Below are 26,540 nucleotides of genomic sequence, written 5' to 3'. Positions count from 1 at the left end.
TTGCCTTACATGGTTTTTCTTGAAATATTCCTTTGGAAAATTAATTTTTAAAAATGAAAAATTAATTTCATTTCCTTAATGCAGCTGATGATCAAATAATGATGAAATCAAACAGAAGTAGGAAAAAATAATTTAAAAATATGAAACATCAAATTTTGTGTTCTAAATTTAATATCAGCTTCACAAGTGCAACAGACATTTCCTCTGAGAAAGAATGATAATTACCATTTGAACCTTAAGTAAGGATTTTCCTGAGGCCCCAGAGAACCATAAATAACATAGTTTTTTTTTTTGAAATAGAGAAAAATAGAAATTTTCCTTTTCTTTCATCATGTTAATAAGAAGCAAAACAGATTACAAAAGCTGGGGCGAAGCAATTAGCTTCAAAATAACTGCATGGCAAGATCTAAATGCTGGATTTAGGTTATCAAGACTAAATAAAGGCCAGTCATCATTTCACTGTTATGGTAGTTCAATCATAAGTCAGGGCTTATGGGAGTACCTCACTTATCAAAATAAATATATTTTGGAAAGTTGGAAAAGTTAGTAAATTTTCACAAATCAAGTCACATTGCAAATTCATTAGTTCACTAATTAAAGGTAACCTGAAATGAATCCTTTCATACTGCAAAATCAAACAAAATGAATAAAAACTATTTGTTTTGTGATTAACCACCAATAAAAATAATAGCTAAATTTATTAGGTGCTTAATTCTGTGTGCTAGTTTCTGTGCTCTTGCTTTACATCTGTACTCTTCATAGAGACCCTGTTAATGCCCACACCATATGTCCTTGACTCATCTGTGAGTTCTCTTGCCAATGATGTGTAGATGCTGATAGCTTCCCACTTAAAGAACCCACAGTTTTTTTTTTTGAACCCACAGTTTTTACCCCACTTCCTCCCTAGGCTTCCTGGGATCACATTGAAAATACACTTCCTGCACCTAAATCCTTATCCTCAGGGTCTGCTTTTGGAGGAAACACTAATTAGGACTTCTGGTAACAGAAGTGGTACTAGAAAACAGATCCTCAGAATGGGATTCTGGAATTGTATCACTTACTGGTCAGGGGGCATCAAGGATCCAATTTCTAATGATATATGAGCGGTGATAACCCATTAGATGCCACAGCAGTACAATGACTAAAATTCTTACCTGAGGTGGACTGAAATGTGGTAGAGGAGGAAGGAGAATGTACAAGCTTATACAACAGCTCTAATACTTGAAAGACATGAGGGCAATCATAACTAAGATTTTGGAATTCATATTTGTTAACTTGGGTAAAACACCTATCAAAATGCAGGGCACGGGACTTCCCTGGTAGTCCAATGGATAGGACTCTGCACTCCCAATGCAGGGAGCCCGGGTTCGATCCCTGGTCGGGGAACTAGATCCTGCATGCATGCCGCAACTAAAGATCCTGTATACCCCAACTAAGACACGGCACAGCCAAAATAAATATTAAAAAACAAAAATACACTTATAGGGCTTCCCTGGTGGCGCAGTGGTTGAAGGTCCACCTGCCGATGCGGGGGACGCGGGTTCGTGCCCCAGTCCGGGAGGATCCCACATGCTGCAGAGTGGCTGGGCCCGTGGGCCATGGCCACTGAGCCTGCGCGTCCGGAGCTTGTGCTCTGCAACGGGAGAGGCCACAGCAGTAAGAGGCCCGCGTACCGCCAAAAAAAAAAAAAAAAAAAAACTTATAAAAAAATTCGGGGCACGCTGTAAAAAACTGCATGCTATAAAAAATCAGCATTTAAAGTAAACTTTATCTCCTGTACCCAGAGAGCAGACTGTACTGAAAATCAGGTCTAAGATTTGACTGAGTAGCTGAGCTACAAAGACTAAACATATAGCCCCAGCAGGTCTCCCCTGCTGTAATCAGGGCTCTGATAGGAAGAGAGTAAGAGTGAAACATGGAATGCTGATATTGGGTTCATTAAGAACATGAATGCTCATATTCCGCTGAACCCTCTGGGCTGAAATGACCCACTCCATTCCCCTTCATAAAGGAAAGCAGCCTCTAATTGCTTGGAGACTTGTGAAGGCCATACTTCAGGAAGATGTCCTCCTCAAGATCCGCACTATCTCCCCTCATTACCTCTAGACCAATAAGTAGGGTCAGATCTTACTCATAATCACTCCAATTGGGTAGTACAGTCTCTACTATGGGAAGAAATAATCTATTTATTTCTCAGGCTGCTGAGCCTGTCTGGCATGTGTCATCGAGAATTGGGGCACATATATGGAAGTGTACCTTGAGGGTGGTAAGCTGAGGCAGAGGCAAGAATACTAGAGAAAGGAAAGTGTATTAACATGGAGGCATGCTCCTGTGACTCAGAATATAACTTCTAGCAAGAAAACCTTAAGAAGGTTCTAAAACACTGATGGGATGTCAATGGGAGTAATAGGATTCCAAAATAGCAGGCACCGAAGGTAGCACTTAACCATTAGAAACAAGATTAATGTATTTGCCATGAAAGACCGTAAAATCAGAGCAGCAACCAGAGAACCTTGACCTGCAAGATCTGTGACTACGGCTAATAAATCATTAGCCATTTTTTTTGTAGAGGCAAAAGAAATGGGTAGTATATTCATTTGCTAGGGCTTCTGTAACAAAGCACCACAAACTGAGTGACTGAACAACAGAAATTTATTGTCTCACAGTTCTGGAGGCTAGAGTCTAAGATCTAGATGTCAGCAGGGATGGTTCCTCCTGAGGGCTGTTAGGACCTGTTCCATGCCTCTCTCCTATCTTCAGGTGGTTTGCTGGCAATCTTTAGCATTCATTGGCTTGTAGAAGCACCACTCTGATCTCTGTCTTCATCTTCACACAGCATTCTCCTGTACGTGTTTTCCATGTCCAAATTTCTCCTTTTTATAAGAACCAACCATGTTGGATTAGGGGCCCAACCTACTCCAGTATGGCTTCATCTTAAATAATTGTGTCTTCCATGACCTTATTTTCAAATAACGTCACATTCTGAAGTACTGGGGTTTACTACTTCAGCATATTAATTTTTTTTTTTTTCGGTACGCGGGCCTCTCACTGTTGTGGCCTCTCCCGTTGCGGAGCACAGGCTCCAGACGCGCAGGCTCAGCGGCCAAGGCTCACGGGCCCAGCCGCTCCGCGGCATGTGGGATCCTCCCGGACCGGAGCACAAACCCGTGTCCCCTGCATCGGCAGGCGGACTCTCAACCACTGCGCCACCAGGGAAGTCCCCACCATATTAATTTTTAAGGGACACAATTCAACCCATAACAAGTAGCTAATAACACTATTTCTTGAATTTTATGGCCAAAAAAGACCAAGCAGAAGATTTATGTGCAGTTTCCAGATCTAAGCCAGTTCAGATACCTAAAGCCCATCAATGTAAGGGGAGGCTGAGTCCTCTTGAGCAAAAAAAAAAAAAAAAGTCAGTGTTCCTCCAATCATTCTCCAAAGGGATGTGCTGCCATTTACCAGAGTAGCTCAACACTGGTAAAAGAGTAATTAATACCCAACCCATCCAGGGACTGTTGGATATGGTTTCTAAGCTGACACTGAAACCAGGGTACCCAAAATACCTTTATGGCTACCCAGTTAGAGTGGAAACATAGAGTCCAGATAATAAATGGAGTCCTGGCCCAAGTCCATCTCACAGTTGGCCCAATGGGTCTACAGACCCACCATCTGGTTATGTACCTGGTCCCTGAGTACACAATTGGGATGGAAATATTTAGCAGCAGCCAAAAACCAAACATTGGTTCTCTGACCTGTGAAATAAGAGCCATTACAATAGAAAGGGACAAAGGAACCCCTGATATCACTTCCCCCTTGCCTTCTTTAAGGTAGTAAATCAGAAGGAACAATGTAGCCATGTGAAATAACAAAGATTTGCACAACTCTCAAAGAGTGGCTCCTGCAAAAAACACACAGCTCATGGATGGATCAGTTTGATATGTTGGTGCAAGATAAAAATTGCTATCACACTATAGCCCCATGCAGAAGGGAACTACTGCAGTGTTACTTAAAATATGGTCCACAGACTAAAGCTAGCTCACAAACTGTTTCTTATCATTCCATAACAACATATATACACAAGTATACAGAGTGAGAGTACACATTTGAAAACATTTATAACAATTTTACATTACCTCAATAACTAAATGTGTGGTTTTATATTTTACAAAAGGATCAATCATGATGACTGAAAACGAAACAAAACAAAAAGTCCTTCACATGGTCAGTTTGAGTAGCACTATTCTAAAGAGCAGTTGTGAAAGGAAATTTTCACCATCAGGCAGAGCTTCATCATCTTTGCATGAGAGAAGTGGTTTGAGGTAAGGATATATATGAATTATTGGACAGTGGCTAACAGCTCTGCTAACTGATCAGGAGCCTGGAAGGAGCAATAATAAATGATCAGACACAAAAAGGTCTATAAAAGAGGCTTGTAGATGACCCTATAGAAGTAAACACAAAGTGTAAATAACTAAATAAGCATCTATAGCAGAGGAAGAACTGAACAACCAGGTGGAAAAGATGACTCATCCAACGAATGTCAGACAGCCTCTGTCCTTGGTCACTTCGATGCTTACACAGTGAACATGGTGGCAAGGATGGAAGCTATGTGCACGAGCACAAAAGTACAGCCTCTTTCTCACTAAGGCTGATCTAGACATTTTACAAATATTAACTGCCGGTAAGCATTAGGCACCAAAGATTCATACATGTAAACCATAGCCCTTGGGAAGGCAAGGTCTGTTCTGAGTGCTAATGTATGGACAGAATTTAGCTGTGAGAAGAAAAGAAACAAGAGCTTTCCAAGAAGAGGAAATGGCAACATGCAAGGCCATTTGGAGAACCATACAGAGTTGCGTTTTTTTTAACATCTTTATTGGAGTATAATTGCTTTACAATGGTGTGTTAGTTTCTGCTGTATAACAAAGTGAATCAGCTATACATATACCTATGTCCCCATATCTCCTCCCTCTTGTGTTTCCCTCCCATCCTCCCTATCCCACCCCTCTAGGTGGACACAAAGCATCAAGCTGATCTCCCTGTGCTATGCGGCTGCTGCCCACTACCTATTTTACATTTGGTATTGTATATATGTCCATGCCACTCTCTCACTTCGTCCCAGCTTACCCTTCCCCCAGAGAAATGGAAATAAAAACAAAAATAAACACATGGGACCTAATGAAACTTAAAAGCTTTTGCACAGCAAAGGAAACCATAAGCACGACGAAAAGACAACCCACAGAATGGGAGAAAATATTTGCCAATGAAGCAACTGACAAAGGATTAATCTCCAAAATATACAAGCAGCTCATGCAGCTCAATATAAAAAAACATCAACTCAATCCAAAAATGGGCAGAAGACCTAAATAGACATTTCTCCAAAGAAGATATATAGATTGCCAACATACAGATTTTGATAAGTCTGAATCCATGGAGAATGCCAAGATAAAGGCAGAGCTGAGATCATTAATGCTTTGGATGCCAGGCTTTTATAATGAAGGTGACTGATAATTATTAAAGGATTTTAACTAGGAGAGAGTCATGATAAGATCTGTGTTTTAACAAAGGCTTTCCGGCAGTAGGCCAGTTAGGAGTAATCCAGGAGAGAAAAGAGCTAAGGATATAGCATTAATGATGGGTTTAGAGAAAAGGAAAGAATATATTCAAGAGGGATTTGGAAAGGAGACCAAAATTTGGTAAAACTAAGGAAGAAAGAGAAGTCTAGGATGACCCAGGTTCTTTCCTAATCCTTACATCCTCTTTGCAAAAATGTCTTCTTTGAACCTCTATTTTATTTCTACCTTAGTGGACTTTTATTTTTGGACTTACTTATTCACATGTTTCTCTCCCCCTACTGGTAAATTCATTATGCGCAGACACTATGGCTTATTCCCCTTACATGGTCAGCAGAGCCAGAGTTAAGGTGAGGAAAGTGAGGCACCCACTTTTGGGTTTATGCCAGGGCAAGACTGAACCCCTTCTTTATTTAAAAGTTTGATATTTCATTCATCATGGATTTTTTTTTGCATACATTGATTTTTTAAAATATTGCATTAAAATAGTATTTATCATGATTACTGAGGTTTTTTTGGCATTCTCTTAAATTTTACACCCAAGGCAAGTACCTCACTTACCTCACCTAGTTCCTGCTCTGATTCTCAGTGCCTAACACAAGCAGGTATTTAAATGCATGGCAAATGAGGGAAAAGCAAACTAATGGCATAAACAACAAGATGGATGGTGGTACACCATTAACAGACAGTGAATACAGGAGGAGCAACAGACTCTGGAAAACAATGATGAGTTTATAATGCATGTCAAAAGCACTGCCTGGTGTATCATCTTACAAATTCGTTTATTATTCAATACTGGCAGCATTTATAATACGAAATATTGAAGCCTGACAGTACTCAAGGAATTGTCTTCAGGATATTTCCCCATTATCTTTTTAAAACTTACATTAATATTTGAGTTATTACAGCAATATCCAATTACTTAGCTCAGCTTATGAGTTAACATTGCTTAGGACACCAAGATGAACTGCTCATTATACAAATGTATAATTAACACTTACAGACTTTGACATCACACTACCAATACTGTATCAGCAAGGCCTAACCTGACCTATGTAAAACAGCACCCTCATTACTTTATTTCTTTACCCTACCTCACTTTTCTTCATAACATTTATCATCACCTAATATAGTAATTTTATCTATTTTTCTTTCCCCTTTAAAAAGATGAGCTCCATGAGAACATAGTATTTGTTTTGTTGTATCCTCAACAGCTAGAATAAATGTCATTGAAGGTCATGACAAAGGGTGGGAGGGTGGTTGGAGGAAGGCTGACACTAGCACGAAATAAGACAAAGAAAATAAATACAACCCTGTATGGATAGAAAACTGGAGCTAGGAGCTCAAAAGAATGTAAATGAAATCACTAGGGGCCAAAAAAAAAAAAAAAAAAAAGATGAAATTGCTAACCAGAGCAATAAACTCGGGAGCTTACCTGCAATTGCCTTGGGGAGGTTTTCCAGTTAGGTAACCAGTGGTTTGGGTTTTTACAGCATTTGACCAGATGAGATCCAAATCTCTGTAGAAAGTTAGTACCTTCAAACGGCTACCTGATTGGGTATCACTAGCATACAAGAAAATGAAAAGAAACTTGCCTCAGCCTGGGCTCTGGGAAGAATGAAAAAAATCTTCCTGAGAATTCTTAACTATGACCTACTCTCAACTCTTTCAGCTTTAAATTTATACTATCTACATGGTCCAAGAATCCTAAGTGCCAAAATCAAAATAAGCATTGGTTCTGGGGTGTGCTAGTTATCAATTTATTGTGTCTTAGCTTCAAATCCACCCTTCTTTGTCCTGCTTTGTAATGCTGGGTCTAGACTCTATAAACATTTCTCCTGTACCTCATGGCACAATGTTAAGCTTTGTCAAAAGAGTGTCCTGAGGGGCAAGCCTAATCAGCCCATTAAGAAAAAGGTAAATGATTCCAAACAAACTGATTTGACCTGTTGAATAAAAGAAAACAGACAAGATTTTTGTGAAAACCTAATACAAACTTAATACACAGAATTCTCACCTAACAGGCACTCTTTTCTCCCAATGGTAAAGCTGACTTTAATTTTTCAGATACTGAAATACTCCCCAATGATATCTAACATTCAAATAAATTTTCAGCTACATCGTTAACTCAACAGATGTATTTTTGAAGATTTATAACTTCATATCTACATGGATGGCTTTTAAGCGGCTTTTTAGGTCAGTACACTCCAGTTTCATTTATCATAAGGTTGGTTGTTTATATACGCCATTTCACATTCCAAATATCTTCCCATTTTACAGAATGATAAAGTGTTATGTGTGTTTTGGCTACAATAAGAATGAAAAACATTCAGAAAAACCAGGCTTGCCAATTTATATATTTAATGCTTATCAGTATAATTTTAATTTGCTCTTTATTAGAACTGTTTAGTACAAAACACACCCCACCCCATATTCTAGCATGTAGCACCTTGTGATGTCTCATCTTATATGTCAACTTCACTGTCCCATGGGGTGCCCAGAGATTTGGTCAAACATTATTCTGGGTGTTTCTGGGAGGATGCTTTTGAAAGAGATTAACATGTAAATCAGTAGACTGCGGCGTAAAGCAGATTGCTCTCCTTAATGTGGGTGGGCCTCACCCAATCAGTTGAAGGCCTGAATAAAACAAAAGGGCTTACCCTCCCCCAGGTAACAGAGAATTCCACCTGCTTGCCTGCCTTCAAACAGAAACATCAGTTTTTTTCCTGCTTTTGACTCAAACAGAAACACTGACTCTTCCTGGGTCAACCCTGCTGGTCTTCACACTGGAACTACACCATCAGCTCTCCTGGGTCTCCAGCTTGCTGACTCACCTTTCAGATTTGGGGACTTGTCAGCCTCCATGATCATGTAAGCCAATTCCTTATACTTAAATTTATTATATATATATATGTGTGTGTGCATGTATATATATAATCATGCTACTGATTCTGCTTCTCTGGAGAGCCCTGACTAATACATAACCCAAATGACCTCCTAGTGACTCCTGCTAAAGCATCCCTCCTAAACAGCTCCACACACTCCAGACCTTTCCCTTTCTTCCCTATCTCAAAAGGTATTGTGTTTATTGTCCCCTTTCCTCATCTCCCCCAACCCCCCATCCCACCACCTACTGGAAATATTCCTATCCCATCTCTGTAATTATGTAGTTAGAATATGAACTGGCATCTTCTTGAAAATCCTTCCTACTCTCTAGGCCACTGCTGCTTGGCTAATGGGGAGGGAGGGACATGTGATCCAAGCTGGGCCTATAAAAAGCTACACCTATATATGAGATTTTTTTTTTTTTTTAGTTTAGAAACTGAAAGAGAGTTGACTAAAGTCCCTTTCTACCAGCAGCCATGTGCAGTAATCAGGCCTAAGACAACAAAGTAGACACACTGATGCAGAAGCAAGAGCTGAAAAAAGAGCCCTGCTGATGATACCCAACTCCCTTGTCCCAATCTTTCCTTAAGCTTAGCCTCACCTTGCCTCTCTCTGTCTCAGTCACATCAGTAAATAAAGTCCCTTTTGGCCTAAACTGATTATGAATTAGGTTTCAGTCAGTTGGAACCAAAGAAGACACAATAAATCCCTACTGTGTGCAAATCATCATGGAAATTTATGTAACTGAACTAACAATCAAACTAACTTCAAGTGGTTTCTATAATCACTTGATAAATTTCCATAAATTGATATTATTCAAAATAGGGACTTCCCTGGTGGTGCAATGGTTAAGAATCCACCTGCCAATGCAGGAGACACGGGTATGATCCCTAGTCTGGGAGGATCCCACATGCCGCAGAGCAACTAAGCCCGTGTGCCACAACTACTGAGCCTGCGCTCTAGAGTCTGCAAGCCACAACTACTGAGCCCACGTGCCACAACTACTGAAGGCCACACGCCTAGAGCCCGTGCTCTGCAACAAGAGAAGCCACCACAATGAGAAGCCTGCACACCGTAACGAAGAGTAGCCCCCACTCACCGCAACTAGAGAAAGCCTGCGTGCAGTAATGAAGACCCAACTCAGCCAAGAATAAATAAATTTTTAAAATATATATATGTAATACTATAATCAAAAATTCTATAAAGTACTATACTCAATGAAGCTTCAAGAAAACCATATATATTTACAAAATGAGGTCATCAATAAATATCTTCTTGGTATCTAAAGTTTTAAGTTTAGTATTTTCTTAAACTCAGTTGGATGAGGGCTGAAATTTATTATTTTCTTACAAACCACGGAATCCCTGTTACAGAGAACACATTTAATTATGAAGTAGCTATTAATACACAAGTCATATGAAAAATAAACTAGTCCCAAATTTCCTCTTCAACAAAATCAGTGTTATCCTATGAAATAGGAAAGATGAGGGCTTCCATAACGAAATTCAGAGATAAACACACAATCTTCAGTACTCAAATTCAGTCTCTAACCATCCACTAACTTATAAATCTGCTAACAATGGTTTTAATAGCTGTTATCTAATATCATTATCCCTATATATTTTCCTGAATGATGTGCTAAGCAGCACAACTGTGAATAAAGAGAGCATGAAAGAGAAGAAGGAAACACACACATGCACTTTAAAAACAAACTTGATAAGAACTTAGTCATGAGGGGTTTTTAATCCCATCAGGATCATAGTTCCGGGTAACTTTTCTTTTGCACTCATTCTAATTTCACCAATTAGGAAAGGGAATCAGATACTCTGCGAATGGCTAAGAGAGGAAAAGGAAGCGTGGAAGTAGTTAATACTTTTAATAAGGTAATTAAAACAACTAGATGCTAAGAATTAAATAAGTTAGTAAAAGCTTTAACAAAATATAAGTCTCCAGAATCATGTTCATCAATTAGAAAAGTTAGGTTTTCTACAGTTTTAATTTTTTAGAATTGCAGAAAATGTTATTAGCTTCATTTATCCAACAGCATCATGAGAACAGATACTTAATATTCAGTTCAAAGAACATTTTCACAAATTCTTATGTAAACTGAAAACCCCTTATCCTTTGCAATGTTCCCAATTCCATCCCCCATAAGGCCCCTCACACAATAACCACTCTGTCAAGAGAGTAGCAGAGGGATTACCAGAGAAGATAGAAAGGGTGTCTGCTAATAATAACATCGTATTCAGAAATATTTATCCATGTGGTTCTTCTAATCCAGTAAACATGTCTTAAAGTTACGAGTCTCTGGCATTTTGGCACCCTAACAGTGAAATGTTCAGAAAGGTTTTGAGTCCGTATTAAGGAAAGCATTTTAATCAAAGTGTCTGTCAAAATGAGTTTTGAGTTAATATAAGTAACAGCAAATGAAAGGTTTGGTGGGAAAGATTAGAATCAGTAGGTCTTAAATACTTAGGTACCTCAGGAGATTAATATAAGAAGGAAAAAGACATGGATTCTTCACACATTTCACAATGAAGAAGAGAGGATAAATTGAGAGAATAAATACTATGTTAGTTTTGTATACATAGGAAGGAGGACACATATACATATATACTTGCCTATGTATAGAAACTCTACAGAAGGATACATGGAAAAACTGAGAAGAAAGGTTGCCTCTGGACCAGAGGACCAGGGGACTGGTGAACTGGGCTAAAAACACTTACTTTTCATTATACATTCTTTCAAAAGAATATTTTGAAATATTCTTTCCAAATATTTGGAATATTTGAATATATGTATTTCTTATTCAAATCAATAAACAAATTTAAAACAAAAAGCATAAACCATGAATACAAATAACTCTAACGCAAGTAAAATACGTAAGTTACATGACAAAGACACAAAGTACACTGCAGATTTAGGGGACAGAGAGATGACATTCATCTCTGGAAATACAGAAATGTCAACAAGGCAATGGCACATGAGATGAGCCATAAATGATGGCTAGAACAGATATATAAAAGAAATCATTCCAGGGAAGAGAATACCTGAGTATAGATACAAAGTCGGGAAGAGATGGAGCATGTTTAGGAAAGTGTTAATGTAGATACTCAGGCCATATATAAGGTACCATATTATTTTTCTATGGCTGCATAACAAATTACTACCTAGTCAACACAAATTTATCATTTCACAGTTTCAGTGGTCAGGAATCTGGGTTAACTAGGTCCTCTGCTCAGGATCTCACTAGGCTGAAATCAGTGTCTGTCAGGGCTATGGTTTCATCTAGAGTGTGAGATCCTCTTCCAAGATCACTGGTTGTTGGCAGAATTCAGTTCCTTGCAATTGTAAGACTGACCCCCACTCTCTTGCTGACTGTCAGCCAGGAGCCACACTCAGCTCCTAGATGCCACCCACAATTCCTTGCCATGTGGTCCCCTCAATAGGCCCTCTAATGCTTCCAAGGTTTGAACTCTTTAACTGCAGGAAAAACCCAATCCCTTTTAAAGGCTCAAGTGATTGCATCAGGCCGGCTTTTGATTAAAGTTGACTGATTTGTAACCTAATCACAGGTGTGATGACTCATATTCAAAAGTTCTGCCCAAACAAAAATGAAAAGGATTATACAGGAGGCACTCAAAAGAAGAGGATTATTCCAGACATGTATGGCAGAGGATAAGAATCTTGGAGGACATCTTAGATTCTGCCTACCATACATGGTAATAGAAGATAAAAATAAAATTCTCCAGAGCTTTACCAAAATGCAACTAAATAGTTTTCCCTCCTCTTTTTCTGTTCCCGAAGACAGACACTGCTTCTTGTAAAATGTATATGCATAATTACAGTTGCAGCTGAAGACCTCCCCACATTTGGTAACTGTACATTCTTTGATTATTCATGGTAGTCATTTATTATAGCCATGTTTAATAACTGGGAATATCTGCCTCTCTCTCACATTCAATATGAACCATTCCTACCTCTGACTATGTTATTCCTGCCTGGTTTGTCTGCTACAATAATATTGACTTATTAAGGTCCTCCCTCATTCCACAAAGACCTAAAGTCTTTGCTGTATATTTTTCCCTCTATTGTTGGCCCTTATTTTTCTGGCCTTGTGTTAGTTCATGCTACAAAATCATTTTTTGGTATTCTATAGTTATCTAGCCTCCACCTTTTCTATCCAAGGAAAAAGAACTGCAAACAGCATGGCTTTGCAAAATGTCTGCCTAGGACCATAAGGATAATTAAGTATACACATAATTAATATGTCTACAGTGCTGAATATGATTCTTTAGGAGCACAAGTCTCAGAGTTAGAAATACTCACTTCTCCTTTGATCTGGCAGATTATATTTTTCTCATAGACAAAAATAAAAAGCACTTGCTAGTTTTACCTGCTGATTTGGAAAGCAAATGTTATGTTGATAGACAAAGAAACAAAACACTATGAAAAGAAGGCCACCTTATATAGCTGTTAATCTCTCATAACAATGTTTTGGAAGATTTCAGATCTTCAACTACTATCACTGCTATATTGATTTAACAAGGTAATCTGTATTCTCCAGCTTTAAATAGAGCACTAGTATAGCTTCTTCTGAGAAAAGGGGAATTTATTAAAAATTACTGTTTGATGGTAGAGATGATAAAACAGACATTTCTAGCAATAATTAAAATTTTAATAGTCTTAGTTCATAAACAACGGCTTTCAACTTGCAGAGTCAAGACTGTCAAGCCAAGTACAGGAGATTCCACTTTCTTTGATAGTAGTTTTATAGCATAATAGTTAATTAAGCCTACAAATACCCACTGAGTCTCTACTAAATATAAGACACTATCTAGTAGGTGGGTGATGGTGAAGACCAAAAGATTCAGGATGAGTCAAACATGAACCCTGCCTTCAAGTTAGTTATAATAGGTGAAAAGAAAATCCTGAGTGCAAGATCAACCCAATTTCCTTTTCCCTTCTGTAGCAGACACTCTTAAGATGACCCATGATCCTCAACTCTTAGTAATCCTGCCCTTGAATGTGGGCAGGGACTTGTTTCCAACCCAAAGAATTTGGTAAAGGTGACAGGATGTAAGTGATGGACCTGTATGTGATTATGTTATGTAAGATTGTAGCACCCATCTTTTTTTTTTTTTTTTTACCATTTCTTTAATTAAAGTATAGTTACTTTACAATGTTGTATTAACTTCAGGTGTAGAGCAAAGTGATTCATTTTTATATATATTCTTTTTCAGAGTCTCTTCCATTATAGGTTATTACAAGATATTGAATATAGTTCCCTGGGCTATACAGTAGGTCCCTGTCATTTACCTATTTTATATATAGTAATGTGTATATGTTAATCCCAAACTCCTAATTTATCTCTCCCCACCCCCTGCTATCCCCTCTGGTAAACATAAGTTTGTTTTCTATGTCTGTGAGTCTATTTGTTTTGTAAATAAGTTCATTTATATCATTTTTTTTAGATTCCACATATAAGTGATATATGATATTTGTCTTTGTCTGACATACTTCACTTAATATGATAATCTCTAGGTCCATACATGTTGCTGCAAATGGCATTATTTCATTCTTTTTTATGACTAAGTAGTATTCCATTGTGTAATATATACCAACATCTTCTTTATCCATTCATCTGTCGATGGACACTTCGGTTGCATCCGTGTCTTGGCTATTATAAATACTGCTGCTATGAATAGTGGGGTGCATGTATCTTTTCAAATTATAGTTTTCTCCAGATATATACCCAGGAGTGGGATTGCTGGATAATATGGTAACTCTATTTTTAGTTTTTTAAGGAACCTCCACACTGTTCTCCATAGTGGCTGTATCAATTTACATTCCCATCAACAGTGTAGGTGGGTTCCTTTTTCTCCACACCCTCTCCAGCATTTACTATTTGTAGTCTTTTTAACGATGGCCATTCTGATAAGTGTGAGTTGATAACTCACTGTAGTTTTGATTTACATTTCTCTAACAATTAGCGATGTTGAACATCTTTTCATGTGCCTGTTGGCCATCTATATGTCTTCTTTGGAGAAATATCTATTTAGATCTTCTGCCCATTTTCTGATTGGGTTGTTTGGTTTTTTTTATATTAAGCTGTATGAGTTGTCTTTATGGTTTGGAAATTAATCCCTTGTCAGTAACATCATTTGTAAACATTTTCTCCCAGTCTGTATGTTGTCTTTTCATTTTGTTTATGGTTTCCTTTGCTGTGTAGCCCCCATCTTGAAGGAGACTCTCTCCTTTGCTGGTTTTGAGGAAGTTAGTGGCCATGGTGGTATGCCATGTGACCTAGGAATTGCAGGAGGCTTCTAGGACTTGAAGCTGACCCCTGGCTGACAGCCAGCATGAAACTGAAACCCTGAGTCCTACAACCAGAAGGAACCAACAACCTCAGTAAGCTTGGAAACAGTGCCTTTCCGAGTCAGGCTTCAGTTGAGAACTATGTCCTGGCAAACACCTCAAGTGAAGCTTTTTGAGACCTTCAGCAGAGGACTCTGGTAAGCCATACCTAGACTCCTGGCCCACAGAAACTGTGAGACATGCATGTTGTCTTAAAGCACTAAATTTAATTGTTAGTGAGCAATAGCTAACACTACACCTTCATTCTTACATTATTCAAGTTGTCTACATATCATAAGAGGTAAATAAATGCAAGCATTCTAAACATCAGATCACCACTGGCAATATGAAACCCCCAGTCTACACATAAGAATCAGTCACACACTCATACGCTTTGTAAGATTCAAGCTCCAATTTGTTGCCAATATTGCCAAAACGGCTGGTTACCTGATTCAACAGATCAAAAACTAAAGATGAGCTGCATATTCTTACCTTATACATCCTCAGAAAGCAAGCAGTTTCCATTTCCTGAGTAAATTATCAAAATGAGCCACCAGGCCCATTACGTATCTGAAAATCTGAAGGATCAAGGGGCACCACAGAAGTTGGTAGAGAAGACAAGTTTCAGGTGTAGAAGAAAACTGTCACTCCCACTTAGTCAAAGAAAGTAAAAATACATATCTCCTAGTAAAATACAGCTATTTTCTTTCGTATCTAAAAGCCATCTTGGGGAGGTTCAAGATGGCGGAAGAGTAAGACGCGGAGATCACCTTCCTCCCCACAAATACATCAGAAATACATCTACATGTGGAAGAACTCCTACAGAACACCTACTGAACGCTGGCAGAAGAATTCAGACCTCCCAAAAGGCAAGAAACTCCCCACGTACCAGGGTAGGGCCAAAAAGAAAAAAGAAAAAACAGAGACAAAAGAATAGGGACAGAACCTGCACCTCTGGGAGGGATCTGTGAAGGAGGAACGGTTTTCACACACTAGGAAGCCCCTTCGCAGGTGGAGACTGCGGGGGGCGGAGGGGGGAAGCTTCGGAGCCGCGGAGGAGAGCACAGCAACAGGGGTGCGGAAGGCAAAGCGGAGAGATTCCCGCACAGAGGATCGGTGCCGACAGGCACTCACGAGCCCAAGAGGCTTTTCTTCTCACCTGCCGGGACGGGCGGGGGCTGGGAGCTGAGGCTCGGGCTTCGGTCGGAGCGCAGGGAGAGGACTGGGGTTGGTGGCGTGAACACAGCCTGAAGGGGGCTAGTGTGCCACGGCTAGCCAGGAGGGAGTCCAGGAAAAAGTCTGGAGCTGCCGAAGAGGCAAGAGACTTTTTCTTGCCTCTTTGTTTCCTGGTGCGCGAGGAGAGAGGATTAAGAGTGATGCTTAAACGATCTCCAGAGACAGGCACTAGCCACGGCTATCAGCGTGGACCCCAGACACGGGAATGAGATGCTAAGGCTGCTGCTGCCGCCACCAAGAAGCCTGTGTGCAAGCACAGGTCACTCTCCACACCTCCTCTCCCGGGAGCCTGTGCAGCCCTCCATGGCCAGGGTCCCGTGATCCAGGGACAACTTCCCCAGGAGAACACACAGCGCGCCTCAGGCTGGTGCATCGTCACGCCGGCTTTTGCCGCCGCCGCAGGCTGGCCCCGCACTCCGTACCCCTCCCTCCCCCCGCCCTGAGTGAGCCACAGAGCCCCTGAAGCAGCTGCTACTTTAACCCGGTCCTGTCTGAGTGGGGGAACAGACGCCCTCAGGCAACCTACACGCAGAGGCGGGGCCAAATCCAAAGCTGAACGCCAGGAGCTGTGTGAACAAAGAAGAGAAAGGGAAATTTCTCCCAGCAGCCTCAGGAGCAGCGGATTAAATCTCCACAATCAACTTGATGTACCCTGCATCTGTGGAATACCTGAATAGACAATGAGTCATCCCAAATTGAGAAGGTGGACACTGGGAGCAACGATATATATACATTTTTTTTCCCTTTCTCTCTTTTTGTGAGTGTGTATGCATATGCTTCTGTGTGTGATTTTTGTCTGTATAGCTTTGCTTTTACCATTTGTCCTAGGGTTCTGTCTGTCCATTTGTTTTTTGTTTTTTTGTGTGTCTGTAGTTTTTAGAGCTTCTTATCATTGCTGATTTTGTTTTTTGGTTTGGTTGCTTTCTTCTTTCTTTCTTTCTACTTTTTAAATTGTTTTTAATAGCTATCTTTTTTTATTTGAATAACTTTATTTTATCTTTTATTTCATTTCATTTCATTTTATCTTCTTTCTTTCTTTCTTTCTTTTCTTCTCCCTTTTATTCTCAGCCGTGTGGATGACAGGCTCTTGGTACTCCAGCCAGGCATCAGGGCTGTGCCTCTGAGGTGGGAGAGCCAAGTTCAGGACATTGGTCCACCAGAGCCCTCCCAGCTCCATGTAATATCAAACAGTGAAAATCTCTCAGAGATCTCCATCAATGCCAAGACCCAGCTCCATTCAACACCCAGCAAGCTACAGTGATGGACACCTTATGCCAAACAACTAGCAAGACAGGAACACAGCCCCACCCATTAGCAGAGAGGCTGCCTAAAATCATAATAAGGTGACAGACACCCCAAAACACACCACCAAAGGTGGACCTGCCCACCAGAAAGACAAGATCCAGCCTCATCCACCAGAACACAGGCACTAGTCCCCTCCACCAGGAAGCCTACACAACCCACTGAACGAACCTTAGCCACTGGGGGCCAACACCAAAAACAATGGGAAGGAGAGATGGGGACGACGACGCTGCTTGCGGGGAGTAACCGTGCCGACTCCGACCCAATCGCTGGACTGTCGCCACTCCGCTCCGTGCAAAGGCTCCGATGGTGGCGCCTGCGCTGACGGACTCACCTCAGGGCAGTGTAACCTTTGAGGATGTGGCCATGTACTTCTCCTGGGAGGAATGCTGTCTTCTTGATGAGGTTCAGATACACCTGTACCTTGATGTCATGCTGAAGAACTTTGCAGTTGTATGCATGCTGGGAGACATGGGTTCCAGCCCTGGTCTGGGAAGATCCCACATGCTGCAGAGCAACTAAGCCCATGCGCCACAACTACTGAGCCTGCACTCTAGAACCCACGAGCCACAACTACTGAGCCCGCGTGCCACAACTACTGAGTCCCGTGCGCCTAGACCCTGTTCTCCACAACAAGAGAAGCCACTGCAATGAGAAGCCCGAGCACCACAATGAAGAGTAGCTGCCACTCGCCACAACTAGAGAAAGCCTGTGTGCAGCAATGAAGACCCAATGCAGAGAAAAATAAATAATAAATAAAAAATAAATAAATTTAAAACAAATTGAGGTCCAGAGCTCTCAAGTGGCTGAACTCGGAAGGAGTAGATCCCAAAATTTCCCTTAAAAAAAAAAATTAATTGATTCACTGCAGAAATAAGAAGACATAAATGTTTAACAATATTAGGAAAATAATTTTTTTGGAGCAGAAATCATAAAAGAACCTAGAGACACCAGTGTCACTGCTGATGAGCACAAAGGGACTGAAAGCTGGGAAATCTGGAGCTAGTAGCACAAATGTTTCCATCAGCTACTGGCCTGGATTTACAATTACAGTAAGATGGAAGAGAGACAGTAAAAAGAGATGAAGAAACTCACCAGGATAAGGATGGTGCATGTGGCTCTGGCCACGTGGGGAGGTCTGGGGTAAAGTCTGTTGCTGTGGATGTATTGGGCTCGCTGCTTGTATCTGTGCAGGACAAATATCATGCACCCACTAGTCCAGATCTTGAAACCCAAACAACATCCAGGGGATAAAATATGAATGCATGTAATAAGCTGAGATTTCTGTCTGACGTGGCTGAAAAACAGTATGTAAAAATGTTTTTCACACATTTGTGCTGTTTCCAGGACCAATCACATTCATAGGAATATAGACATTTACCAACAGCTGAAGGAACCAGAAAAGGGAAGTAAAGAAGCCAATGTGTTTGGGGGGATTGAATTCTGAAGTCCATCCACCAAGAGATTCTGGGGCAAAACTTAATAGCCAGGAAGCCACTCAGAAGGCAGGCAGTGCTGAGAGAAAGCCCTGTGGCCACTCTTTGTAAATACAAGACAAATGTACACCCAACATTATAGAGGGAGTGTTTCAATCCAAAAGCTGTCATTGTCTGTGGGATCTCTCTGGAGGAAAGAGCCAAGTCGTTGTTGAGGAGGCTAATAAAATAGTCTTGTCCAGGCTTCAGAGACAACAATAGGCTTTTGACTAAACAAAGACTCTGAAAGAGCTACACATCGAGCTGCTAGACTACATGCAGGTCACCAGAAACGGTGCTAGTCAGTCTTGGGAGCCAACAGAAAAAGAAGGGAGTAAGTCACAAAGCTTCCTGGGACTTGGGAATCTGGCCAGTTCCCGGAATTCAGCGAACATTCTGAGACTTACAACTAAAGTATCAAAACATTTGCGATAATAGCCAGAGCTGCATACTTGCACGCAAGCTGATGACTATCAGCTTGTGGCTTGGTGTTAAAAACATGACTCCTTTGGGCAGCACTCTGAAGCCCCAGAAGTCTGTGGGGTGGACTCACCACACAGGACCTTCCCAAATGGGACTCCAGATTGCTGTTCAAGGGAATTCGTAGCTGCCACTTGGATCTGGAAGTAGGTGTCGGCCCAATTCGGCAATGTATGCTCTGTTTTATACTCTGTTAATATTATTCCTCTCCCTCTAATGATTGTATATTGAAATTTATATACTCTGTTAATATTCTTATTCCTTTCCCTCTAATGACTGTATACTGAAGTTAAGTTAAATCACTTTCTATTAAAGATTTGGTTGAAGCTGTTAAAAAAGAAACAAAACAAAACAATGGGAACTACAAACCTGCAGCCTGCAAAAAGGAGACCCCAAACACAGTAAGTTAAGCAAAATGAGAAGACAGAGAAACACACAGCAGATAAAGGAGCAAGGTAAAAACCCACCAGATGTAACAAATGAAGAGGAAATAAGCAGGCTACCTGAAAAAGAATTCAGAATAATGATAGTAAAGATGATCCAAAATCTTGGAAATAGAATGGAGAAAATACAATAAATGCTTAACAAGGACCTAGAAGAACTAAAGAGCAAAAAAACAGTGATGAACAACACAATAAATGAAATTTAAAATTCTCTAGAAGGGATCAATAGCAGAATAACTAAGGCAGAAGAATGGATAAGTGACCTGGAAGATAAAATAGTGGAAATAACTACTGCAGAGCAGAAAAAAGAAAAAAGAATGAAAAGAATTGAGGACAGTCTCAGAGACCTCAGGGAAAACATTAAACACACCAGCATTCGAATTATAGGGGTCCCAGAAGAAGAAGAGAAAAAGAAAGGAACTGAGAAAATAGTTGAAGAGATTATAGTTGAAAACTTCCCTAATATGGGAAAGAAAATAGTAATCAAGTCCAGGAAGCACAGGGAGTCCCACACAGGATAAAACCAAGGAGAAACACGCCAAGACACATATTACTCAAACTATCAAAAATTAAATACACAGAAAAATATTAAAAGCAGCAAGGGCAAAACAACAAATAACATACAAGGGAATCCCCATAAGGTTAACAGCTGATCTTTCAGCAGAAACTCTGCAAGCCAGAAGGGAGTGGCAGGACATATTTAAAGTGATGAAAGGGAGAAACCTACAACCAAGATTACCCAGCAAGGATCTTATTCAGATATGACGGAGACATTAAAACCTTTACAGACAAGCAAAACCAAAGAGAATTAAGCACCACCAAACCAGATTTACAACAAATGCTAAAGGAACTTCTCTAGGCAGGAAACACAAGAGAAGGAAAAGACCTACAATAACAAACCCAAAACAATTAAGAAAATGGTAACAGGGACATACATATCGACATTTACCTTAAATGTAAATGGATTAAATGCTCCAACTAAAAGACACAGACAAGCTGAATGTATACAGAAACAAGATCCATATATATGCTGTCTACAAGAGACTCACTTCAGACATAGGGACACATGAAGACTGAAAGTGAGGGGATGGAAAAAGATATTCCATGCAAATGGAAATCAAAAGAAAGCTGGAGTAGCAATTCTCATATCAGACAAAATAGACTGTAAAACAAAGACTGTTACAAGAGACAACGAAAGACACCACATAATGATCAAGGGATCAATCCAAGAAGTATAATAATTGTAAATATTTATGCACCCAACATAGAAGCACCTCAATACATAAGGCAAATGCTAACAGCCATAAAAGGGGAAATCAACAGTAACACAATCATAGTAGGGGACTTTTAACACCCCACTTTCACCAATGGACAGATCATCCAAAATGAAAATAAGGAAACACAAGCTTTAAATGACACATTAAACAAGATGGACTTAATTGATATTTATAGGACATTCCATCCGAAAACAACAGAATACACTATCTTCTCAAGTGCTCATGGAACATTCTCCAGGAGAGATCATATCTTGGGACACAAATCAAGCCTTGGTAAATTTGAGGAAATTGAAATCGTATCAAGTATCTTTTCCGACCACAGTGCTATGAGACTAGATATCAATTACAGGAAAAAATATGTAAAAACTACAAACACATGGAGGCTAAACAATACACTACTTAATAACTAAGAGATCACTGAAGAAATCAAAACATACCTAGAAACAAATGACAATGAAAACACAACAACCCAAAACCTATGGGATGCAGCAAAGGCAGTTCTAAGAGGGAAGTTTATATCAATACAATCCTAGCTCAAGAAACAAGAAACATCTCAAATAAACAACCTAACTTTATACCTAAAGCAAGTAGAGAAAGAAGAACAAAAAATCCCCAAAGTTAACAGAAGGAAAGGAATCGTAAAGATCAGATCAGAAATAAATGAAAAAGAAATGAAGGAAACAATAGCAAACGTCAATAAAACTAAAAGCTGGTTCTTTGAGAAGATAAACAAGATGGAAAAACCATTAGCCAGACTCATCAAGAAAAAAACAGAAGACTCAAATCAGCAGAATTAGAAATGAAAAAGGAGAAGCAACAACTGACACTGCAGAAATACTGAGGATCATGAGAGATTACTACAAGCAACTATATGCCAATAAAATGGACAACCTGGAAGAAATGGACAAATTCTAAGAAAAGCTCAACCTTCCAAGACTCAACCGGGAAGAAATATAAAATATAAACAGACCAATCACAAGCACAGAAATTGAGACTGTTATAAAAAATCTTTCAACAAACAAAAACCCAAGACCAGATGGCTTCACAGGCGAATTCTATCAAACATTTAGAGAACAGCTAACACGTATCTTTCTCAAACTCTTCCAAAATATACCAGAGGGAGGAACACTCCCAAGCTCATTCTATGAGGCCACCATCACCCTGATAACAAAACCAGACAAAGATGTCACAAAGAAAGAAAACTATAGGCGATATCACTGATGAACATAGATGCAAAAATCCTCAACAAAATACTAGCAAACAGAATCCAACAGCACATTAAAAGGATCATACACAATGATCAAGTGGGGTTTATCCCAGGAATGCAAGGATTCTTCAATATACGCAAATCAATCAATGTGATACACCATATTAACAAATTGAAGGAGAAAAAGCACATGATCATTTCAATAGATGCAGAGAAACCTTTTGACAGAATTCAACACCAATTTATGATAAAAACCCTCCAGAAACTGGGCATAGAGGGAACTTAACTCAACATAATAAAGGCCATATCTGACAAACCCAGAGCAAACATCATTCTCAATGGAAACCATTTCCACTAAGATCAGGAAAAAGATAAGGCTGTCCACTCTCACCACTATTATTCAACATAATTTTGGAAGATTTAGCGACAGCAATCAGAGAAGAAAAAGAAATAAAAGGAATCCAAATCGGAAAAGAAGAAGTAAAGCTGTCACTGTTTGCAGATGACATGATAATATACATAAAGAATCCTAAAGATGCTACCAGAAAACTAGTAGAGCTAATCAATGAATTTGGTAAAGTAGCAGGATACAAAATTAAGGCACAGAATTCTCTTGCATTCCTACACACTAATGATGAAAAATTTGAAAGTGAAATTAAGAAAACACTTCCAATTAACACTGCAACAAAAAGAATAAAATACCTAGGAATAAACCTACCTAAGGGGACCAAAGACCTGTATTCAGAAAATTATAGGGCACTGATGAAAGAAATTAAAGATACAAATAGATGGAGAGATATACCATGTTGTTGGATTGGAAGAATCAACATTGTGAAAATGACTATACCACCCAAAGGAATCTACAGATTCAATGCAATCCCTATCAAATTACCAATGGCATTTTTCACAGAACTAGAACAAAAAATTTCACAATTTTTCTGGAAACACAAAAGATCCCGAATAGCCAAATCAATCTCGAGAATGAAAAACGGAGCTGGAGGAATCTGGCTCCCTGACTTCAGACTATACTACAAAGCTACAGTAATCAAGACAGTATGGTACTGGCACAGAAACAGAAATATAGATCAATGGAACAGGATAGAAAGCCCAGAGATAAACCCATGCACATATGGTCACCTTATCTTTGATAAAGGAGGCAAGAATATACAATGGAGAAAAGACAGCCCCTTCAATAAGTGGTGCTGGGGAAACTGGACAGCTACAGGTAAAAGAATGAAATTAGAACACTCCCTAACACCATACAGAAAAATAAACTGAAAATGGATTAAAGACCTAAATTTAAGGCCAGACACCATCAAACTCTTAGAGGAAAACATAGGCAGAACACTGTATGATATAAATCACAGCAAGAGCCTTTTTGACGCACCTCCTAGAGAAATGGAAATAAAAACAAAAATAAATGGGACCTAATGAAACTGCAAAGCTTTTGCATAGCAAAGGAAACCATAAACAAGACCAAAAGAAAATCCTCAGAATGGGAGAAAATATTTGCAAATGAAGGAACAGACAAAGGATTAATCTCCAAAATTTACAAGTAGCTCATGCAGCTCAATATCAAAAAAACAAACAACCCAATCCAAAATTGGTCTGAAAACCTAAACAGACATTTCTCCAAAGAAGATATACAGATTGCCAACAAACACATGAAAGAATGCTCAACATCATTAATCATTAGAGAAACGCAAATCAAAACCACAATGAGATATCATCTCACACCAGTCATAATGGCCATCATCAAAAAATCTAGAAACAATAAATGCTGGAGAGGGTGTGGAGAAAAGGGAACGCTCTTGCACTGTTGGTGGGAATGTAAACTGATACAGCCACTATGGAGAACAGTATGGAGGTTCCTTAAAAAACTAAAAATAGAGCTACCATATGCCCCAGCAATCCCACTACTGGGCATATACCCTGAGAAAACCATAATTCAAAAGAGTCATGTACCACAATGTTCACTGCAGCTCTATTTACAATAGCCAGGATATGGAAGCAACCTAAGTGTCCATCGACAGATGAATGGGTAAAGAAGATGTGGCACATATATACAATGGAATATTACTCAATCATAAAAAGAAAGAAACTGAATTATTTATAGTGAGGTGGATGGACCTAGAGTCTGTCATACAGAGTGAAGTAAGTCAGAAAGAGAAAAACAAAGACGGTATGGTAACACATATATATGGAATGTAAAAAAAAAAAAAAATGGTCATGAAGATCCTAAGGGTAAGACGGGAATAAAAATGCAGACCTACGAGAGAATGGACCTGAGGACACAGGGAGGGAGAATGGTAAGCTGGGACAAAGTGAGAGAGTGGCATGGACATATATACACTACCAAATGTAAAATAGATAGCTAGTGGGAAGCAGCTGCATAGCACAGGGAGATCTGCTCAGTGCTTTCTGACCACCTAGAGGGGTAGGATATGGAGGGTGGGAGGGAGAGAGACGCAAGAGGGAAGATATATGGGGATATATGTATAACTGATTTACTTTGTTATAAAGCAGAAACTAACACACCATTGTAAAGCAATTATACTCCAATAAAGATGTTAAAAAATAAAATAAAAGCCATCTTTTTTCAGCTTTACTGAGGTATAACTGACAAATAAAATTATAATTTTTAAAGTGTACAGCGTGATGATTTGATACACTTATACGTTGTAAAATTATTCCCACAATCAAGTTTAATTAACACATCTGTCACCTCACATATATACCTTTTTTTTAACCATCTTCTTTTAAATGACAATTAGCCCCTGCTTTGAGACACGCATTCATTATAAACAAACTAAAGTAAGCCTACATACCATCCGAAGGTTCTTACCATCACTCTTTCAGAAGTATCATGATCACAGGCTCATTGTAGCACAAATATTTCCATAAGAAACAGAAGTGATATATTTGCACAATTTTCTTAGGATCATAAATGTAACTAAAAAGAAACAATTAAAAAGATTTATTTTTTTAATTATTCGACAGTTAGTAAGATAAAAAGTACTCGGCTGTCACTGTATTTATTTAATGCTCACTTTTTCAAGAATAAGTTCATTTATTTACTTGTAAAACACAAAATGTGGGACAAATACATGCTTAGAGTAACGTAGTTTTCTCCGTTGTAAAAGAAGATACACTACGTTATTTCATTTAATTTTTCTATGCATAGGAAAAGTGCATCAATAACCTATTTCCAAATGGGCAGCTAATTAAATTAACTTTTATTGCATATTTAAGAGAGTTATTTTAATTTCCTTTAATTATACACAGTAAAAAAAAAAAGGCTTTTTGCAAGTCACTAACAGTTGAAAAGTACTTTCATTGACAATTTAGGTAGATAAACTATTCACAGCTCTCTGAGAAAATCATTCCTGTAATATTAGTAAATGCATAATCACATTTCCAAAACTAAGGAAATAAAAGCAAAATCATTGGAAATAATATATATTTACTCTAAATAAATTTTGAGAACATGCCTAGAGATAAGTGTGCAAAGCATAACTCAACTATGCTCCAACAGTACCTGGAGGTATCTCTTTCTGGATGCCATTTGTGAACATCTGGGTCAGTCCTATGGCTAAAACAACAGTGTCCTAAATAGGGCGTAAGAATAAATGAAATGCACAATAATGTAAACTAACATATCTCCTGGATACAAAGAGACACTAAATGTTACAATGTTTAAAACCAACATACAGGGGCCCAAAACAAAACAAAAATATTATAAGGCTTTTGGCAAAAATGGAAAAAAATGCCGAGTAAATTAAGGATAACCTACAGATCTCTATTCTTGCCTCAGTCAGGGACAAGAGTCACATACTGGTCTCTCACCTACTACTTCTAGTTATGAGTAATACCTGATGAACCAAATTCATGAACATCTATCTCACAATACAAAACAAACAGAGTGGCTTCATCCTAAAATGGTTATTCTATCCTATTTGCTGGAATTCCTTTAAGAGGCCTCTGGATCTCTGCACCAATAATTGACTTAGTCATTGATCTCTGCTACTACGACATACAATAATATGTGTGGCCAGTATGCCCCAAGACTGCACCCTGACCTGCACTAAGCATCTCACATATGCAACAGAATGACCTATATATGCCCTGTATTACATAGAACAGAGTTTTACAAACTTTTTCTGTGAAGTGCCATATAGTAAATATTTTAGGTTTTGCAGGCCATATAGTCTCTGCGAGAGCTATCCAATATCATAGCATAAAAGCAGCCATAGACAATACTTAAATGAATGGGTAGGGCTACATTCAACTAAAATGTTATT

General features: G+C 39.1%; 1 long non-coding RNA gene across 1 annotated transcript; it reads right to left on the bottom strand.

Annotated features, from left to right (window-relative positions):
* Window positions 1-2,783: 2,783 nt before the first annotated feature.
* On the bottom strand, window positions 2,784-25,848 carry LOC141275831 (uncharacterized). Its single transcript, XR_012324242.1, has 4 exons — window positions 25,778-25,848; window positions 25,085-25,192; window positions 7,012-7,140; window positions 2,784-2,873 (listed from the first exon to the last, which is right to left on the bottom strand). It is a non-coding gene; the product is annotated as an uncharacterized lncRNA (long non-coding RNA).
* Between the last annotated feature and the right edge of the window lie 692 nt (window positions 25,849-26,540).

This window comes from Tursiops truncatus, chromosome 11, assembly GCF_011762595.2.
Source record: "Tursiops truncatus isolate mTurTru1 chromosome 11, mTurTru1.mat.Y, whole genome shotgun sequence".
NCBI classification, from domain to species: domain Eukaryota; kingdom Metazoa; phylum Chordata; class Mammalia; order Artiodactyla; family Delphinidae; genus Tursiops; species Tursiops truncatus.
Note: the sequence above shows the minus strand (reverse complement) of the source record. Positions and strands in the feature narration are given on the sequence as shown.